The sequence below is a fragment of the Balaenoptera musculus genome, chromosome 1, assembly GCF_009873245.2.
Source record: "Balaenoptera musculus isolate JJ_BM4_2016_0621 chromosome 1, mBalMus1.pri.v3, whole genome shotgun sequence".
Classification (NCBI taxonomy): domain Eukaryota; kingdom Metazoa; phylum Chordata; class Mammalia; order Artiodactyla; family Balaenopteridae; genus Balaenoptera; species Balaenoptera musculus.
Genome location: NC_045785.1, coordinates 39281068 through 39302992, shown reverse-complemented (window position 1 = coordinate 39302992; position 21925 = coordinate 39281068).

Here is a 21925-nt window from a genome sequence, read left to right as displayed (position 1 = left end):
GCCGGCAGAAAATAGCAGATACTGACCTCGCTTGATCTAGAGACTATTCTTCTGTCAATGCCACCCACATTTTAAGTAACTCTGTTACTCCATAGGTTTGGCCATATGCATGGTCCCATAGCTATATTGTCCCATTGGTGAACAGGATGGATATAGTCCCTAATGGTATTGCTTTTTGGTCTGGGCAAGGTCTCCTGCTCCTGCCCCACTCCTCAGGCAGCCCCACACTTGGAGTGCTTTCCTCAAATTTTTCCAAGTCCCTTTCTGATGCCTGAGACTGTCCAGAGCCAGCAGTGCCATTCAGGTGGGATGCTGAGCCTCGACTGAGACCTGCATGGGCTCTGGTCAATTTCTCCCCCTCAGGGCTTTTTCCACCCTCTTCTTCATTCATGAGGTCGACCAGATGCCCTGAAGAGCTCCAAGATTAATTTCTATGGGTTAGACCTGGGACTGTATGACCAGACGCTGCTCCTAGCAGAGCAGCCTGGCAAATGGGTCACTTCCACTAGCCAATGTGATATTTCTCTTGTAGGTGCCCACAAAATTGGGTCTCCAGAATGGTGATGACATGCTGATTTTTGAATGACTCATTGTTTCCATAGACAGAGACCCTGAACACCCTAGAGGCAGCCCTGGGCCCTCTGTTCACAATCCACATGGAAGAAACAGTCTACTCTACAGTACTGTGAGAAAAGAAGTGCTGGGTGAGCCCAGAAGAAAGAGCCTGGAGGGCTTCCTCTAGGCAGTGATATCTAAATTGAGTCTAACAATGAGTCAGAAAAGAGAAGGAAGGAAGAGAAACCCAGGCAGAGAAAACTGTGTTAGATAGGGATCTGCCCGTAGTTTCGCCTGGTTATGTAAGCTTGGGCAGATGGCTTAGCTTTTTTGAACTCCAGTATTTCTTGTCCGTAAAACTAAGAGAACAATCTCTACTTCACAGGTCAGGCTTTCGTTCAGTGATTCAAAGAATGTCTTGAGAACCGACTAAGCCAGGCACTGTGCAGGTGCCAGGGACATCCAAAAGAGCAGGACAAATTCCTACTCTTAAGGCACTCAAGACAGCAGCAGTGCAGCAGAGCGGGCCTGACTCCCAGGAGCCCCAGAGCGGGGTTAGTTGTCTCTGGCCACGGCAGGACTTCCTGACTCTTGATCTCAATCTTGAAGGGAGGTTAGTAAGAGCTGTCAGGGTAGAGAAGATGGGAGGGCCCTGCCAAGCAGAGGGAACAGTATGTGCAAAGGCCCAGAAGTCTGAGCGAACTTGAGATATTTGGAGTCTGGGAAGTATGCCAGTGGGTACGGTGTATGTTGACCATGGCTGGAATTTGAGGCCAGAGTCTGAAAGGCCTTGAATGCCCTTTATCATGTGGGTGGTATTGAGCTCTGGAGGATTTTAAGCCTGGAAGTCATATGACCAGCTTTGCAGTTTAGAGAGTTTCTCTGGAGGCCAGTGTGGAGGCTGGACTGGTGAGTGAGAGGCTGGAGGCTGGGAAATCAAGGGGGAGCCTGGTAGGATGCCCAGATGGGAGCTGATGTGGCTGTTCCCAGGGGGATGGAGGAGGCATGCCAGACTGAAGGCCCATAAAGGAGGCAGAATCAGCAAGAACTGGGTGGTTGGTGGGTGTGCGTGGTAAAGGAGAGGTGGAGCCAAGAATGACTCAGGTATGTGGCATGTTTGCTTTCCAGAAAGAGTACTAATAATCATGGCAATATTAGCCAGCATTTATTACCTACTAATTATGTGCTAGGCAATGTGTTAAGCATTTCCCACACATGATCTCATTTAATCCTCACAGCAATTCTGTGAGGTAGCTACGATTTTATCCTCCATTTTAAGGATGAGGAAACTGGCTCAGAAAGGTTAGGTGACTTGCCCAAAGTCACACAGCAGACCCAGAACTGACATTCAGGGCAGCCCTCGGCATCTCCAACCATCCCTCCCTCCTGCTTTCTTTTCAGGCTTGGGCTCTGGGTTCCTGCCAGGCCGTCCACACCCTGTCTGACCACCCAGGCATTCAGGCACCAGGTGTCTCCTCACCTGCCTCTTCTTCAGGGCTTTCCTGCACAAGAGCGGGGTCTCTTCAGGGAGCGCCACACTCACTGGTCCACACACCTGTCTGTCCACCTCTAACACACTTGCTGAGCCGCAGTCCAAGCCAGGCCTGCAACGCAGAGGTGGACAGACTTGGCCCTGCCGAGTGCACTCAGCCCAGGACAGGACAGGCAGCACCTGCTCGGCAAACTCCTACCCAACCGCCATGTCTAAGGCGCCACGGCACGCCTCCACGTTCTCTCCCTCAGTCCCTGTCTGTATGTTCCTAGCTCTTATCAGAGTTGAATCATTTTCTTTTTCTGTTTCTTGGGTCTATCTTCCCTCTAAGAGATCAGCTCCCTGCCATGGGTTGAGTTTTGTCTCCTCAAAATTCATATATTGAAGCCCTAACCCCATCGTACCTCAGAATGTAACTGTATTTTAGATGGAACTCCCTTTAAAGAGATAATTAAGTTAAAATGAGGTCATTAGGGTGGGCCCTAATTCAATATGACTGGTGTCCTTATGAAGAAGAGGAGATTAGGACACAGACACGCACAGAGGGAAGATCATGTGAAGTTATAGGGAGAAGACGGCCATCTGCAAGCCAAGATGAGAGGCCTCAGAGGAAACCAGCACCTTCAACATCTTGATTTTGGACTAACCACCTGCAGAATGGCGAGAAGATAAATGTCTGTTGTTTAAGCCCCCATCTGTGGTACTTGGTTATAGCTGCCCAAGCAGACTAACATACCACCTGAAGGACTCTCTCTGTCTCCTTCTCCAGGACTTAGCATCATGCATCCCCCATGACCACGGTCTCAGTAAATATCTGTTGATTAAGGACATGTGTGAGTATGTGTGTGTGTGACGCTTGTATACGTCAGTGCACACAAGGATCCGTGGGTGCTCACGTCTGTGTATGGATGAACTCAAGCGTGTGTGTCCACGTGTGTGCACTTTGACTTTCGCATCTGTGGTTCTGTGCGAAGGCGTGTTTATTGAATGTATCTGTAGACAAGAGGGCAGACTGTGAGTGGCTTATGTTCAAATGTTTGTGAACAGAGGCGTGATGGGTGTAGAATGTCTCCTCGCGCACATACGAACACCAGGTGTGCCTGTCTTTATGTGTCTGAGTGCGTGGACCCAAGTCTGGGGCAGTGAGCCTGAGTGGCCCTGCATGCACCTGTGTCTATTCTACTCTTCAGGGAGGATCCCAGGGCGGGAGCAGTGACAGGGTCTGTGCCCGGGACGAGAGCTGGGGAGAGGTCTTAGCTGCTGGTTCCCCATGAGGTGGATTCCCTCACAGAAAGCGCTTCCTGAAGGGGGCCGGGCAGGGTGGGCACTGCCAGCCCAGCCAGCACAGGCCAAGCCATGAGGGGCAGGGAGAGGAAAAGTGGAGCCAGGAGCAGCTGCCCTTGGACCTGTCCCTGTCCCCTTCCCCGGAATGGCTGGCTTCCCCATCCCACTCCTCTGTCCCTGTACAGACTGTTCAGCCGGTCAGTCAGACCCTTGCTTGTGTGATGTGCCTCTCGTCCCAAGCATATGTTAAGATAACAGCGATGTTTTACTTCTCTCCTAGTTTCTCCCTCCTCCAGCAGGGAACGGCTCTGCGCTCCTCGCCCTGTTCCGCAGATCCAGACCGTGTGGAGGGACAGAGCAAAGCCTGTGGATCCTGCACGCCGAAAGGACTAAGGACCGCTCGGGTGAGAATGTGCCTGGGGGAGCTTCCCAGAGCTGCCAGGCCAGAAGGGCCACATGGCAGGGGCCAGGGACAGCTCTGACGGAGCCACGAGTTCAGGGGACTGAGGACCCGAGCAGCCCCCTCCCCACCTTCACACAGTGTACCATCCTGCAATCGGCAAAGCCGGACCAAGCGTGACTAAGGTTACATTTCCTACCCACTCAGTGAGCATTAAATTCCCACTGAGGCAGCGCAGCGCCTCACTCTGTGCACACCTGAACTGCAGCTTTAGATTTGCACCTACTCCGTCATTGACAGCCGCCACAGGCCTTTGCATAATCTCATCTTATCTCAAGAGTGGCTCTAAGAGGCAGGTACTATTATGAGTTCCTTTTTAAAGAATAAGAAACCCAAGCACAGCGAAGTTAATTTGTTCCACAGCTGCTTTGTGGCTGAGACAGGATTCTGAGCCATCTTAATCACTATACCAGCATCCCTGCCAATCCTTTCCATATATTCCAAATCTAAAATGCAAATCTGAGACTATATTGCCTGTACCATTCTTCAACCCTCTCATGACATCCTTGTCCTCGTGATAAAGTCCAGCCTCCCCTCCTCAGGGCCTCCCTCCAGGGACCTGGACCCTCACCGTCCTTTCCTTTCATCGGTTTCTCACTGTTCCCCTCCCTCCAGCCTGTTCCATCTGCCTGCAATACCCTTCCTCCTAGTGCAGTTCATAGACCCCTTCCCTGACTGCCCTCCTCCCACCTGGAAGGCGTCTTTAGATCTCCCCAGATTTTCCTTTAGGTTTCCCTAGTTCCCACCGGTGCTTTTCACACATTTCCAGTCACTTTTAACCTTGGGTGTGTCAACCCTCATTCTGTGAGCTCCTTGAAGGTGGAAAATGTGTGAGAGTCACCTCTGTGGCCTCTGAACACCTAGCACAGAGCAGAGACCTGGTAAATGCTTGGCAAATGAATAAATGAGTGAATGAATGATGTTCCTCACATTCAGGCCAAGCTAACACCCCTCTCCCAGGAGTCTTCTCTGACAATAAATGGAAGAGGGGAGGGGAGGAGGGACTGGATTTCGAGTTAAACATTCTCAGTTCTGCCCCTAATTTGCTGTGGACCTTTCACAGTCATTGCTTCTCTCTGAACTGAATGTCTCTTCCCCTAAAATGGAGCTAAGAAGCCCCCCCTGAGGTGAGAAGAGAGAGGTGTTGGCTATGAGCCCACTTTGTAACCACAAGCCCCTAGGTGTGCTCCAGTTCCCTGGACCCAGCCCACCCTGATCTCTCCCTCTCTCCAGGGATCTTGGCCTGGCTGCCAGGTACCCTCGAGCTTTACGCACAACCAGGCCTCCCGGCACCCCCTCTCCGGGCACCGAGTCCAGCTGTGCCGATCCCAGCTGGGCCAGGAGGAGAACCTTAACTTGGGGGCTCCCCCCAACCCCACCGCAGGGGCCCTGCAGGGGGTGTCAGACTGGCGATTTACCGTGTGTGGAACCAGCTCCCTCCCAACACACGGGATCTATCAAGGCCGTGTTTTCCTTGGAAGGCTGCTCCCGCATGGAACCCTCTTCCAGGCAAGCGGCTCTCCCTCAGGTGCTCCCAGAGTTCATCGGCAGGCGAGAGGGAGTCGGGGGGAGGAGGGCAGAGGCTTCCTGGGAGGGGCCCTTTCCATCAGACATGACAGATGCATTTCCTCAGCTCCAGGCCTCAGCCTCAGCACATTCGAGCAGGCAGAGGCCTTGCAGGTTCTGAAGGGGCAGTAGAAGGGAAGTGTCTCACGGCTCCCCTCTTTCCGGGCCCTCTCGGTGTCAGGGGCTGCAGAGGGGCTGAGGAGGCACAGAGACAGGGAATGGGCCACGGAGACAGAGACACAGAGATGCAGAGACAGGTGGAGAGAGGCAGAGATGTATGGACACAGAGAAGGCGAGAAACCAGGAGTCAGGCAGGAGGGCTGAGAAAGACACACAGAGGCCGAGACAAAAAGAGGCTAGAGAAAACACTTGGGGAGAAAACACAGTGTCAGGGATGGCAAGGCAGAGAGAGAGGCCGAGAGAGGTGAAAAGCAAAACAGCCAAGTGAAGGCCATCATGTGGAGATGGGGGACAGCAGAGAGGCAGAATGTCAGGGAGAGAGAACAAGAGAGAGCTGGAAACAGACAGGGAGCAGGAAGGTGATTACAGAGGGGCCGGGAAGGGCCTGAGAAGACGTCAAGGAGAGAGACCCAGGCGAGAGAGAGGAGGAGAGCGACAGAAGGAGTGAGGGCAAAGCAGGCGGGAGCCCGTGCAATCCGGGCAGGAACACGGTGGGGAGGAAACTGAACGGCCATGACCCAAAATGAAAGACGTGGCTGGTTCCACGCTGAAGTAGAACAAATGCACAGACTGTTCAAATCCCAGGCTGTCACGCAAACCAGCCTCCTCACCTGCTTCCTAGAGAGCAGAGGGTCCCGGGAGCTCTGCTGGAGGTGTGGGCACAGGTCGGTGGGGCCCCCCTAGAATGGGGCCTTGTGGAAGGCCTGGGGTGGGAGGCAAGCATGACACGGGTCCCGGGCTGGAGAAGGAAAGAGCCCCTGGGGAGGGAACTGCAATGGGGGGAGTGGGCAATGGAGGGACAACGAGGAGAGGGAGGCGTCGGGAACTCTGGGAGGAAGAGAAATGGGTTCCCGCTTTCTCTGGGGCCACTGCATATTTCACAGAATCAGGCTTGATGTTGAAATTCAGGCAGTGCAGCGTCCATCTAGGACAGGAACTCACCCACTCAGTAGCTGTCTAGTAACTACTAGGTGCCAGGTCTCTCTTCCGGCTGCTGGGGGTACCACGGGGACAAGAGAACAGAAAGCGTGCCCTCGTGGAGCACACTTTCCAGTGGGAGGAGAAAGGGTAAACAAAGTACAGACATGAAATGATACTTCTCAGATGGAGGTTTGTGCTGTGAGTAAAACAGAGCAGGGAAGGAGAGGCGTGAGAGGAGGCTTGTGATTGAAATCAGGTGCTCGGGGAAGACCACACGGAGAAGCCCCGAACGAGGTTGAAGGCGTGAGCTGTGAGAATACCCAGAGGAAACGAGGTGCGCATGTCTGCAGAAGCAGGCGGAGCGGTGAGACCTGAGGGAGGGGACTCAGGGGCGAGGCAGGGGGTGAGGCGGGGCAGGAAGGGGCCAGGGCTTGCCAGCTCCATAGGCCTTGTAGGTGTTGGCTCTGCTCCACAGAGGCTGACGAGTCAGCAGAGGGCGGAGGAGTCACATGGAATGACTGACCTTATTTAGGTCGTGACTGTCTGCCGTGGTCTCAGCAAGAGGTGGGAGTGGCTCGGACCAGGGCAGTAGCAGTGGAGGTGGTGAGAGACGGTCAGGCTCTGGACCACTGGAGACAGAGCCAACAGGATTTGCAGGTGCATCAGATGTGCGTGTGGGACGAGGAGGAGGACGGGAGTCACAATCTCCCTGAGAGGCCCCTCGCCTCTGCTCTCACCCCCAGGGCAGAGCACTCACCTTTCCCAGGTGCCCGCTCCCTTTTGCATAGCCCTGCTGAGGAACCTGCTCCCTCTGGGTGGTGCTCAGACCTGCCGGTCCTGAAGGGCCCACTGGGCAGGCAGATGGGATGACAACAACAAAGGGAGACTCAGAGATTCCCTGCACACCATGCACAGAGGCCCAGGGAGCCAAGACCATGCCAGGGAGAATGACCCTGCCCTGCCATCTGACCATCACTGGCTCCTGGTCCCCCTCCCATCCTCTGGGTGCTGCCTCCTGCAGAAGAATTTCCTATTTCCCTTTAGTAGTGGCTTCATTGACTGCAGAGGAGAACACAGGTGATGGTTAAAAAAATTAAGTGGATTACAAGAACTAATCTAGGTAGAGCTCCAACACAAAGTTAGTACTCAATAAATGTTATCTATCTATCTATCCATCATCATCAACATCATCGTCATCATCATCATCACCATCACCGTCCTTGTCATCAATGGTCAAGAGTCAGATGGACCTAGATGCAAGCTGTGTGTCCTCGGACAAAGTATTTAACTTCTCTGAGTCTCAGAATCTGCACCTTCAAAAAGAGGACATACCTGAATTTTTTATATAGTTATGATTAAATGAGGGAATGAATGTGCAGAATTTGGCAGGGTGCCTGACACAGAGGTAGTACAGTAATTGGTAGTCAAGTGGTATGTTGGAGTCATACCACCTTGTGAGCTGATTGTTAAATTTTCAGGAATTGTATGAGCCAGTTGTTAAAAACAGCTACTATTAAAAATTAAAATATACAGACTTACAATTAAAGAAATTATATTTAAAGCAATCATAATACTCAAAATCCACCATTTCCTAATTATTTACATTTTACTATTATCTATGCTCTTGAGATTATTTACATCTATTCCTTCTCTATGGTGGAAATATTATACAATGACGTGCTACTGTGCATCACTTCCCACACAATTCTTGTGTGCTGATGTCATGTTGGTAGCTTAGAATCAACCATGATTGATTTATACTTGGGAAATTAGCAAAAGCTACTAATCGGAGCTTGGTTTATTGTTTCCTTGATCATGTAGATTTAAGAAAGTGATGGAGAAAATGTTAATAGTGCAAATTAAACTTAAAAGTATGTCATGTCTGTAATACAAAGAGATGAAGACATACTCTTCCAGTATTCAAAAACTGTTACATGATTTAGCAAAAAATTTGTTCACATTGTTGATGAATGAGTAAAGTTCCAACATGCATCTTTGTTGTTTTACTTGTATCTCATTTGTTGCTATAAACAAAATTATCAACACCTATGTCAGAACTGTGCTCATTCATCCATTGCAACCATAGGTTGAGTACAAAATCGACAAAAGCATTCTGGGTGAATTAATTGACTACATGAAACTTACAATAAAAAATACTGTATATTTTATTGTTATTTGTAAATCATGTGCTGCACGTTCTTTATATCAATAAAATTTATAATAAGCACATTTATATATATATACATTTTTGAGAGATAATTTTAAACACTGAGCAGCATACCACTGTGGTCAAGTCATCCTAATTGTATTAGTGCTGTTATTATAGATAATTCAATATGGCTTCTGGTATTGGCAGACTTGTTAATTCAGACCAAACTCTCCTGATAAGAACAACTAGAAAAACTGAACAAGAACAATAAAGCACATATGTTTGAAGGCACTGGGGAGTCAACAAGACAGTGAAGCATTATGGGGACAAAACTGATTTAAAAAGGGATCTCAACGGGCCCAGAGGTATACAAGTTTTCTAAACGTTTGGTAATGTGAAGCTCCAGTTGAAGAGGATACTGTTGGGCACATTGCAGCTATGTGATTTTGGTGTATGTATGTAATATTAAAGATTGAAAGAAAATAAATCTCAAAAGCAAAGATATTAACTCTTAACGAGAAAAAAAAAGACAAAATAAGAAGCCGAAGCATGATGCATCTTGTCCGCCTTACGCTGGCTCCACACCTGAGCTGCCGCAACCCCGCGGGCGGGAGCAGCGCGGGGAAGGGCGGGGCCGGAGTCGGTATTTTGTTTGAGGATCACCCAGAGTGACTGGTGGAGTTGTGCTTCCCGGTGCGTTGTTCATGTGGAGATGTGAAGGCCTACTGCTTAAGATACCTGTATAAAGTGCTGTGTGATTAAACTTTTTTTTTTACTTGCAAAAAAAAAAAAAAAAAGGGGGGATCTCAGAAAGCTAGACTTATCATTTGAGGTTTCTTTTTCCGTAGGTGTATCTACTGATTCCACAAGAGGCAGTTGAGAGACTGAGAAGCTGAACAGAGCTTTCAACAGGCTCACAAGACTAAGGGGACAAAACTGGGAGTCCAGGGTCTGCCAAGAAGGCTTTTGGTTGAGATCCTAATGGGCTATACCCTAGGAGAAAGGGTGAACAGGAAATGCACTGCCCCAACAGGGATTGAAGTCCAGTTTTAAATGAGCTTAATTGCTGATTAGATGAATGTGATCCAGGATAGATAGTGCCAAAGCCTTAGGCACAGCCATGACTACCTGCATTAAGCAAATATAAGTCCTCTCTGGTCCAAGATAACATCAGCCGAGGCCTCAGCTGATCTCTACAATTTTTCACATAAAATGTTCAGAACACAATCTAAAATAACTAGGCATATGAGAGTATATGAATTAAAAGAAATGAAGCAATAGAAAGAGATCCACAGGGGAGCCAGAAATTTTAGTTAATTGGACATGCACTTTAAAATAACCAAGATTAATATGTTTAAGGAATTAAAAGTCAAGATGTAGATTTTCAACAGGGAAAATAAACCAATGAAAAAGAATTAATTGGAAAGTCCAGAACTGAAATTAAAATATCTGAAATTAAGAAACTAGTGGCGGGCTTCCCTGGTGGCGCAGTGGTTGAGAATCTGCCTGCCAATGCAGGGGACACGGGTTCGAGCCCTGGTCTGGGAAGATCCCACATGCCGCGGAGCAACTGGGCCCGTGAGCCACAATTACTGAGCCTGCGCGTCTGGAGCCTGTGCTCCACAACAAGAGAGGCCGCGATGGTGAGAGGCCCGCGCACCGCGATGAAGAGTGGTCCCCACTTGCCGCAACTAGAGAAAGCCCTCGCACAGAAACGAAGACTCAACACAGTCATAAATAAATAAATAAATAAATAAATAAAAGAACGTGAATTTCTTTTAAAAAAAAAAAGAAACTAGTGGATCAGTTTCATGGCACATTAGATGGAGCTGAAGATAGAATTAGTGATCTAGAAGACAAGTTAGAACAAAATATAGAGAATGACATATAGAGAGATGAAAGGATGTAAAAAACAAAAAGAATATAAGACCAGCCTAACATATCTATAATCAAAGTCCCAGATAGAAGAGAGAGGATCGGATGGGAGCAAGCCACAGAATCAATAAACTTTGCAAAACCATAGCAGGATTAATTCAAAGTAAACTACACCATTTTATAGTTAAGCTGCTGAAAAACAAACAGAAAATCCTAAAAGCAACCAGATAAAAAAGACATATTACCTTCTAAGGAGCAACAATTAGACTAATAGTTTACTTCTCAATAGAAACAGTGGAAACCACAAGACAATGGAATGATAACATCAAATAGCTGAAAGAAAATAGTCTAATCTAGAATTCAATTCCACTTAACATGGTCTTCAAAAATAGAGAGAAAATAAAGATTTTTTAGACAAAATTTTTAAAGTAAAAGAACTTATCACCAGGAAACTTGAACTACAAAAAATATTCAGGGGGTTCTTGAAGGAAAATGATTCCAGAGAGAAGCTTGGAAAGGCAGGAAGAAATGAAGAGCAACAAAAAGGATGAATATATGGGTAAATATAAAGGAATATTGATGGTATAAAATGACAACAGTAATGTCTTATATGGTTTAGAAATACAGATCATTAAAATACATAAAAACAATAGCATTAGATCCAGTAGCATTAAACCCAAATCCATTAAATGCAATAAGAGTGTTCTAAGATCCTTGTATTTTCAGGAAGAAGTAAAAATATAAATTTATATATTATATAATGTTTGATAAGTTAGTAATGTGTTTATATATCTCTAGCTAAGTCACTAAAAGAAGGTACAACAACCAAGCTAATTGAGGGGATAAATTATATAATAAAAATGCTCAATAAATCCAGCAGAAAGCACTCGGGCCACAGAAGTAAGCTGGAGCTGTGGACTAGGGGAGTTCCCGTCACAGAGATTTATTTATCATATTTACTGATGCTATTTACTGATGTGCCACGCAAATCAGTACTAAGCACTGATATTTCAGCAAATCAAAGATCTCTGCCCAATGGCAATTGCATTCTACACACAGTAAACAACAAACAGTACAAAGTGAATTCTATGATGTATTAGATTACAAGGATAATACAAAAAAGAAAAGTCTACCTGGGTGAGTGGGACAGTGGTGAAGGGAAGTGAACTACATTTTAAACAGAATGGTCAGTGTAGGTCTCACTAAGAAGGTGACATATGAGCAAAGACTCAAAGTAGGTGGGTAACTGTAGCCAGGGGAGAGGATGAGAAAGCTGGGAGGGATGGGGATTTTAATTGGGGCCTGTGAGCAGACTCATGGGGTCTGTGAGTGTCCTGAGACAGGAAAGAAATATGCAAATGTGCATGTGAACAAGCTCTTCAAATCTCAGCGTTGGAAGGACACTTAGGAGCATTGCAGCCATCCCCCCTCCCATTTTACTGCCAGAGTCTAGTCAAAGGGAGAGCAAGGTAGTGGCTGGCCTGAAATGAGAACTCACTGGCCCAGGGCTCACAGGTGGCTGTCTCACTAGGTCTGGGCTACTTTGTCATCACCCATGCCTCTGTCTACAGTTTAGAGTGAGTGGGTAGTGGGTGGCTATGGGCTCAGCTGTGGGAAATGAGCCATGCCAGGGGCAAGGGCAGAACTGCACGGCAGGCTCAGCTCCATTAGCAAGAGGATTCTCCCACTTCCCCACCCAAAACTAAGATCTTTAGACGTCCTTCTCATCACAACTTCAAAATCACAGGGGACAAGTCCAATAAACTAGAATCTCTGCTGTGGCTTCACTGGCATTTGCTTAGCGTGGCCACAAATCCAACTGCTTCTCGCTCCAGACAACTCAGATGGGCTGGGCCTTAACCCAAAGTGAGAACTAACCAGGGCCTTTGTCTTAGGGGTCCTGAGAGGTCCCACCTGTCCTGTTTCTCCTCAGCACAAGGGGCCTTTGAAGATGCAAGAAAAGTTAATGGAGGCTTAGACTAAGAGTCTGTTGAGAAGAGATTTCAAAGCCAGAGGTAAATAGGTTCATTTGCATTCATTTCCATTTAATTAAACAAACATTTACTGATTATCCTCCCACAGGTCAGGCCCTGCATTTTGCTATGAGTGACAGATAAATAAGATAAGGTCCTTGCCTGTGGTAGTTTGCAAAAATGACAATTTCTCACGTCTGGATGCCCGTGTCTTTGCAGTGTCACTTTGCAGCTCTTCCAATTAAGGAATGGAGTCCATTTCTCTATGCCTTGATTCTGGATTGCCCCAGGGACTTGCTTGGGCCAGTGGAACATTACTACACATGACTTGAAAGCACCTGGCTTGAAAAGCACATGGACATTGAGACCTGCCCTCTTTCTGCTCTTGGGAACCCTGCTACCACCGCCATATGAAGAAGCCCAGGCTAGCCTGCTGGATGATGAGAACCATGTCGCCTAATTACTCCTCCCAACAGCCAGCCAACCACAGATGGCTGATACCAGCAGAGGAACCACTCACATGAGCCCAGACCAAATTGCTGACTCACAGAATCATGCAGCAGATAAATGGTTGCTGTTTAAGATACTAAGGTTTGGATGGTGTTATTCGACAAAAAAGAACTGAGGCAGTGCTCAATACAGAGTTCTCTATCTCAGGCGCCAGGTTGGTAAGTAGAGAAACAAAACTAGCTTAGTATATGACAGTAGGGAGGATTGGAAATGATGGCAAACTGTCCTTGCCTAAAAGAAATAGCCTCTATCAGCTCCTTCCAATTGCTGCCATTCAGGACTGTGTACCCAGTCTTTCCGGACAGAGTTTTAAGGAGAAGCCAAAAATCAGGATATTTATGCAAGATCTCCCAATGTTTAATGTTGACAGTTTAGTTCCCTTTAACACTATGTAGCTTAAGCATCGGCAGGCCTAATTCAGCCCACAGGTTTTTAGCTTGTAACTTCTAGTTTGATGGAAGAAAAGGAATACTTAAAACAAAATAACAAAAAACACTGATGATGATGTTGTCATTGTCATAATTTTTAAAGAGGGAGTTAAGTGCAGGGAAGGTTAAGTGCCCAGGGCCTAGAGGAGCTTAGGAGAGACACCTAACCCAAGGGAGGGCTCCTCACAGCAGGTGACATCGGCTGGGGTCTTGAAGAATAAAGACAAGTAAGCCAGGTAACAAGGTGAGAAAGATGGTCCCAAGAGAGGGAACAGCCTTCTTGGGGGCTAGTGGGAGAGTGCTGGCATCTTGGGGATAGCATCTCTGTGACAAAAGGGGAAAGAGCAGTCAGAGTGGCCAGACATGGGGCTGGAATGGTGAAGGGCTGCAGGCAAAGTTTGGGCTTTATCCGCTAAGGAGGCAGAAACGTGGCGAGGTCATGCAGAGCGCAACCTCGGGAATCCGGCTCCTTAATTCAAATCCCAGGTCTGTCATTTCTCGCCCAGGATAACCTTTGCAAGTCATTTACCTCTTTGTGCTTCAGTTTCCTCATATTCAAATGGGGTGAGTAACAACAGAGCGTAATACAAGCTGGTTGTGAGAGTTAAGACATGAATATCATTTATCTATGAAAAGCCATTGAAGGTGTCAGCTGCTTTATGCTTTCTTTTTTAAATGTTCCTTTTTCTCCTTTTTTTTTTTTTTTTTTGTGAAAGCAAACATGCCTCTTGTGGAAAATTCATGCCCCTTGTGGAAAAGTATGAAGAAGACCATTTCAAAATCACCCACAATCCCACCATCCTGGACAAGTACGGTTTGCTGGCCTTGTGGTTTGTTCTCACAAACTTGAAATCATCCCCAATATACAATTTTATATCATTTTTCTCTTAATGTCATACCATAGGAATTTTCCTGTGTCATTAAAAATTCTTCAAAACATAATTTTTTAAACTATTATGGAAGTAATGCACTGTGGGATGTCTTCATTTGGCTTTGATACCCAGAGAATAATACCAGTACTCATGGTTATTAACAGTTATTGAACAGGTACTATGTTCCAGGAGTTTACAGGTGTGAACTCATTTCATTCTCACACCCTTTGAGGTAGGGGTCATTTGTATTACCCCGGGTGCTGGGATGGCTCCAGATCTGCTCCCCTCCCCTCTTCTCCCTGCCCCAGGCTCACTGGGCTCATGGGTATGAACTGCTTCCACCTGCTCCTTGGCCCTCCAGCATCTGGCTGGGTCCCGCCAATGGGATACATGGCAGGAGATCAGTCTTTATCCCCTGGGCTCCCTCATTGCTGGGGCTGCAGCAGGTCAGCTACCTCCCCCTCCCCAAAGCCACAGCCCCGGTCAGAAGCCCTCTCCACACAGCTCCCTCTCCAGCTTTAGCTAACCATGCCCTCCCCTTGGCCCGCAGGCCTCGGGGTGCTACAGCTCCCTGCAGTTGCTAGACTTGGAGTGCTGCCCCCTCAACTCTGCCTACACTCTCATAAAATGTCTTTTTGTTAACCTCTTGTCAAATTACCCAGGTTAACTATGCCATCTGTTTCCTTCTGGGACCTTGACTGATGCAACACTTGCATGAAAAAAAATTCCTGTGCATTGATAATAAGCAGCTCCAAAGGTTATACAATGAAAATTAGGTTCCCAGGTCCCCTGCCGAAAGGTGACCACCCTCGAAAGTTTACTTTTCGGTTTAAAATAATAACAATAGCTCACATATAGAGTATTTTGTAGATGAAGAAACTGAAGTCCAGAGAGGTTAGGTGACTCATCCGCGGTCACACCGCTCATAAGTGGTAGAGCTGGGTATTAAACCCAAGTAGTCTGGCTACAGAATCTGTGCTCTTAAACACTACACATACTGCCTCTCCAAAAACTCTCAATTAATATTTATATTTATATCTTTGTCTAAATACTTCCTGTTGATTTTACACAAAATAAGGCATATTATATGTATTGATTGTGACTATTCACTTAACAATATAGCTTACAGTACTTCCCTGGTGGGGAAGTGGTTAAGAATCCGCCTTCCACTTCAGGGAATGCAGGTTCGATCCCTGGTCGGGGAACTAAGATCCCACATGCTGCGGGGCAACTAAGCCTGCAGGCCACAACTGCTGAGCCCTCACACTCTGGAGCCCGTGAACCACAACTAGAGAGAAGCCCGAGAACCGCAATGAAAGATCCCATATGCCACAACTAAGACCCAACGCAGCCAAAAACAATAAATAAATAAATAAACAAACAAACAATATAGCTTACAGATCTTCTCCTTCACCTTTTCTCCACTTAACATACCTTGGTATGCTTTCCTTATGCACAGCTAAGTTCTACCTCATTCTTTAGTTAATCTTCTACTGATTTGCATTTCCGTTGTTTTCAATTTTTTGCTATTACAATGTCACAATATAAATGACCTTGTGCTATACCTGTGCATATAAATGTGGACATATCTATGGATTAGATTCTTAGAGGTACAATTTCTAAATGTATGTGTACTTTTAAAATTTGCACAGAATATTAAAAATTTTACTCATGCAAAACTGTCATTGATGATGACTATTCCAACAGTATGCTAAAACGCCTGTTTTCCTAGGTTGTGTTTTACCGAATTTTTTATTCTTTCTATCCTTGTAGTTTAAAATAGTGTCTTGTTTAAATTTTTATTTCTCTTATTATGACAGAGGATTTGATATCTTTTCAAATTAAAAACAAAACAACTTATATTAGTGTGCCTTAATACACCCCCCATGCCATAATTTACTTAGCACATCTTTCAAAATTTCCTATTAAAAATAGCAGTGTGATGACCATCTTTGTACGTAAGTCTTTGTATCTCTTAGTATTTCCTGGGAAAGATTTCTAGAAGTGAGTCAGAGGGTAGGGGCTTTTTTATAGACTCTTGCCACATACTGCAAATTGTCATAGAATTACATTACCCTCCCACCAGCAACATTTGAGAGAGCTCCCCTCACTCACCCCTCCAGCACTTTTATAATTTTTAAATGAGTGCCTATGAATAAGGAAAATGGAATCTCAATTTCATTTACATTGCTTTGATTTCTAATAAGCCAGATTAAACATTTTTTTCACATTTCTGGGCCATTTACATTTCTGTTTCTGTGAATTCTACTCTTAGTGTTTCTCCTATGATAGGTAAAACACCCATCAGCATATCACTTATTAAATTCCTGCTAGGTAGAAAATAAATGGAGCCAAGAGAGAGACATAAATGTCTCTAAGAGAGACATAAATGAGATGCAGTCATTATTCTTACAGATCTTGTGATTTAGCTGGGCAGGCAGGCCCATACACAGAGAAAGCAATTTGAGAGCAAACCAGACAGTCTGTAATCAAGTGCTAAATGGGCAGCTCGATGCTACGTGCTGAGAGAGCTCAAAGAGGAGAGAAAAGCCGAGCTGGCGTGATCAAGGAAAGCTTCTTGGAGGAGGAGCCCATGCAGGAGCTGTGCATTTAAAATATGACAATTACAGAGAGACATGCATTTCTCCTTCCTCCAGCAAATAGGAAGATGCCTCAATGGCTCTGTCAACATGTGTGGAGGAAATCAGTCTTAAAGAGATAAACTAGTTGACTGCTGCCAGGGCCAAACCCAGCCGGCATTGGCTGGCCATTGTCATCATTGTCTTGGGAATGGCAGTGACAACAGCTAACATTTTTTGGGCTCTAACCACATGCCAGGCACTGTGTGCTAAGTGCTTTATATTTGTAATCTCATTTACGTTCCTGACATGCCTGTGAAGTAGATACTATTGTTACCCCCTTTTACAGATGTGGAAACTGAGATTAAAGCAGTCTTCAAGATCATCAGTGAAAGTGTTGATGAGCTTGGTCTCTGACCTATGTTTGTCCACCTCCAAGAAGCAGGCTCCAGGTCCAGGCCAAAAAGCCTTTTCCCCCCACCAGTCACACCACTCTCCAGTTCCTTTGGCATGATCGGGAAAAAAGGCAAACTGACTTCTGAGGGGGAAAATTTAGAGTCATGGAAATTCATCCAAGAGTCTAAAAAAGAGTGGATATATGTATATGTATAACTGATTCATTTTGCTGTACACCTGAAACCAACACAACATTGTAACTCCAATAAAAATTATTTAAAGAAAAAAAAAAGAAGACTCCCTGAGCACATGCTGGTTAGGATGTTGGGCACTTGAATCCCTACCCATGAAGGGCACAACCCAGTAGAAGACAAGGACAAGGCTGTGACGGAGGTTCTGGCTGGCAGGGATGTGCATGAGAAGCAGAGAACGGAAGGGGGTCCCCAACACGAGAGGGGGTGCTGAGTGTCAAGAAAGTCTTCTCAGAGGAGATGGTAGCTGAGTCAGTCCTGAAAGAGGGAGGGAATCGCAGAGCACAGGAGGGGCAGAGGGGCGTTCTAGGAAGAGGAAACACCCAGGTCAGAGCTGAGGGTGTGAGGTTGGGGTGGACACGATCACAGTGTGTCCCTTCGTCACAGCACCGACCACCCTGTGTTGTCATCACCCACCGACCCATCTGTTCTCCCCAGTGGTTTGTGTGCTCCCCCAGGGCAGTGACTACATCTGACCCTCCCCTGTGAGCCCCCCAGTGACAGAAGGCCTGGCCCACAATGGGCAGGAAGTACACATCTGTGAACAGGGAGATAATGACCAAACATCTCCATCACGGAGAACTTGGTGCTCAGGACCTCGCCAGGTGAGGGCGGCACCCCGGTCTGAGACCTGTCCCTGCAACCAGATGGTGCACCCCCTGAGGACAGGGGCCAATCTCCTTCCCCTTCCTGTCCCTCTACACCAAGTTGCCAAGCACAAGCCTGTGAACAATGTAAGAATAATCATTACTATGAGTGCAGCAAACACTTATGTAATGACTGTGCACAAGGCACTACTCCAAGTGCTCTATGCCTATCTTCTCATTAAAGCCTCAAAAAATTCCATTATACCCATTTTACATATCTGAAAACTGAGGCAAAGAAAGGTTAAGTCACTTGCTCAAGATCACTTAAGAGACAATAGATGACGTAGAACTTCAGAGCAAAGACATGGGAATCAGACTAGACCTAGGTTCAAATCCCAGCTGTACTACTTAGTTGCTGCAGGATCATTACTTATACTCTGTAGCCTCAGTTTCCCCGTTGTGAAACGGTAATAATCATGACAACTTCTCAGTTTTGTGGTGAGGCACAAATGATATCAGTGGAAGCACCTAGCTCAGGGCTGGCACCTAGCAAGCACTCAGGAGCTGGTAGCTGTCATTTCTGCCCTCAAGTCCAGAAAGTTCTCTCTCCAGTGAGGACAGACCCCATGGCGCTTCTAGTCACCTTTCTCCTCAGTCACGACCTCCCCCTGCCACACGTGAGCCACTCGCCGGAAGACGTGAGTCAGACCCCCATTGCACTTGGGCTTGCTCTTTCCCAATCAGCAAACTTCTTCCATATAGAGCAATCTTTTCCACTGCTCCCAGCTGCCAGCAGAGGCCGGCATTAGAGAGCGTCTTGGCTCCCATTGGAAGAAAAACAAACTTTGCAGAAAAATAAACACTCTTTTTTAAAGTCCTGTGGTTTTACATTCAAGACCTAATAGTTTTTCCTTTCTTTTTTTCCCAGATACCACAGATCTTCTGCTGGAGGAAGAAAAAAGGAAAAGAGCCCAAGAAGAGGCTTCTAGATTGTTCTTCCATGCAAACATGCCCCTAGATGGCTGCATCCAAGGACCAGACTCCCATGTCTGTGCTGTCTGTGGCCCTTTGGAGACTAGAGGCCCACTCTCTGAGCAGACCCTTCTTACTTCAGTGGCTCCGGAAGCGTGCGTCCGAGTGATTTTTCTCACTCACTCCTGCTGCTCCGGGGCTGGAATGAGCAGACGCACGCATAAATGTCAGCGAGGCCCAGACACAGGCTCTCCTGTGATGGGCCTGTGACATTTAACTCCCAAATACAGTCGCTTCCCCACAGTGAGGCTGGCTGGCCAGAGGCCATGCTGTTCCAGTGACAAGTCCTAAAATAGGAAGCTGTTTCTTAGAGAAACACAAAACCGTTGCCTTTGAGGACAGCCTCCACTGCACCCCTTCATCCCTCGGCAGAGCAGGGAAGAGAAGGCCTGAGTGACCCAAGCAGTGGCCAAGTGCTCTGGACGAGCTGTGCCCCTCAGACAGCACACGTTTGTTCAACCCAAGCCTCCTCCGGCTGTGCTGGCCTGTGCTGGGCCATAGGGTGTCTGGTGGGTGTGGTGACTGAGAGATGACACAGGTAAAGCATCTTCTACAGGAACTGGCACATAGTAGGTGCTCTGCTCATCTCTGTTCCCTTAGATCCAGAGCTCCTGAGTCTGTCCCATGGCTTCAGTGGGTCTGGAAACACTGTGAGCGCTAGACAATATTTTGTGTGTACGCTCTTGCTGGTGAGTGAAAGCATTCACTAAGTCTCCAAGGGGTCAAAGACCTCAAAAGGCTAAGAACCACTGGCTTTTTAATTCAACTTTTTAATGAAAGCTGAACTCTTTGGAGGCAAAGACCTATCTTATTTGTCTTGATATCATCACAACCTGGGAAAAGACCTGGCATTTTGAACATTCAGTGGAATGAATGAATGAGGTAAGGAATGAGAAGTAGCTTCTTCCTTCAAGGAATTCAGAGCAAAAAACAAAAAAAAGAGTATAATACAAGGCAGAAAATGATAAAAGTCAAAAGAAATGGAAAAATTTAGAGCTGCAGAAGCTCTGAAGAGACATAAGTGTCTCTGGCCCACCTGGGAAGGTAGAATGGCCAGCTAAGTTGAACTAGGATGACTGGTGAGGGTGAGGGAAAGAGGTCCAGTAGACAGAATGAGGCGAGAGCTGGGAAGTCATTTCAGGAAACGTCGTGGAAAAAAAAAGAATCACAAACTTTACAGAGACATGAACTTTTTTTTTTACTGTGGTTTTGCGCTGGGCGCCTAATGGTTTTTCCTTTCCTATACGAGCTGTCCAGTGTGGCAAGAGGGAAGGGTATGTTTGAGGCAAGGTGGGAAAGAGGTTTGGAAAGAGAGGTTGGGGCCAAATCCTGGGGGGCCTCAAATGCCAGTGTCCACTCACCCAGCTCTGAAGCAGCAGAGCCGTTCCCCGTGGGGAGGGAGGGGGGAGGGTATGCCCTCCCCGCCTCCACGAGGGGAGCTGCTGCAGGACCCCTGTGAGGGAGGCCAAGGCAGACAAGGCCGGGGCAGTGCAGATGGAGAGAGGGGACAGATGTGAGGACGGGAAGGAGAATCAGGCAAGTGATTTCCCACTGAGGATGGTGAGGACGAAGCTGACCTCAGAGAATCCTCTGATTTCCCCAGCTTGAGTTATTGGCCATTTTTCATATTCAAATAACAGCAAATTTTAAAAGATTAAGTTAAACTCAGTTATAAGAATATATAAAGAGAGCTTTTAAAAAGATGAGCAAGACTGAAATGAAAACACAGAATAGGCACACACTGGTGCTTTTTCCTTAGTCTCATTGGTATTCAGGGATTACTTTCTAAATCCCTGGTTTTCTCCCAGCCCTAAGCGCCCTCACCCTGCTGCCTCAAGGCCTCTGTTCAAGAAGATTCTGCTTTGAAACCCACTCCCCTCACTCTTTCTCAACAGCCCCTTTCATCATGAAGCAGGCTTCCCATGCAAGGACAATAATGCTGACATGAGGCTGGAGTTTTCTGAAGGTCTCCAGCCAAAAGGTATCATTATCATAAACAACATATTACAGACCCAAACCTTCCAACCCTGGTCTCTCCTCAGTCTATATGTGAAACTCGGTTCAATCCAGTAATAATAATAACAGCACCCACTTCTGTCAGTGCCTGCATTGTGACTGGCACTGCTCTGAGCACTCCGCATCTATGAGCTCACCTGATGTGCGCAAAGTCCCCGAGGGATGGATATTACCACAGTTCTCATAGGGGGTGAAACTGAGGCACAGGCCTCGGCTAGCAAATGGAAGAGCCAAGATACAAACCCAAAATGGAGTCCATGTTCCTAACCCTACTCCTGACTGCCTGTCATGTGAGACCCAGCTCTCTTCTTCACACACTCTCATTGATGGGCTGAGTCAGTGGAGTTAATCACTGGCAGGGCTTTCCCGAGAAAGAGGTTAATCAGTGATATTTCCATGCTTCCATAGTCCTATGAATACACGCTTTTATTAAAATACTGGAGGAATTGTTGAATGCGGGACACTTTTGGGGAGCAGGTCAAGTAGCACCCTGTTCTGTTCCCTATACCCCATAGTGGCCTGAAGGGACCAGACACTGAAGCATTCTCTGTCTCCACATGCCAGTCTGGAAAATGGGCTTTCAAAGTGGAGACTAACATAGGCCCACAGACCCACAGCAAGAACATAAATTAAACAAGTCTCAAAGAGAAGCCTCAGGGATTTGCCTATTTGAGGCAAGTAAGAGCTTCTCAACAAAGGAGCCACACGTCTTTTAGAGGCCACAGAGGGAGCTTGATTTTTAATGCAAGAGAGGAGCACAATACTGGAGAAAATCTGACTAGAAATGGAGAGATGTAGG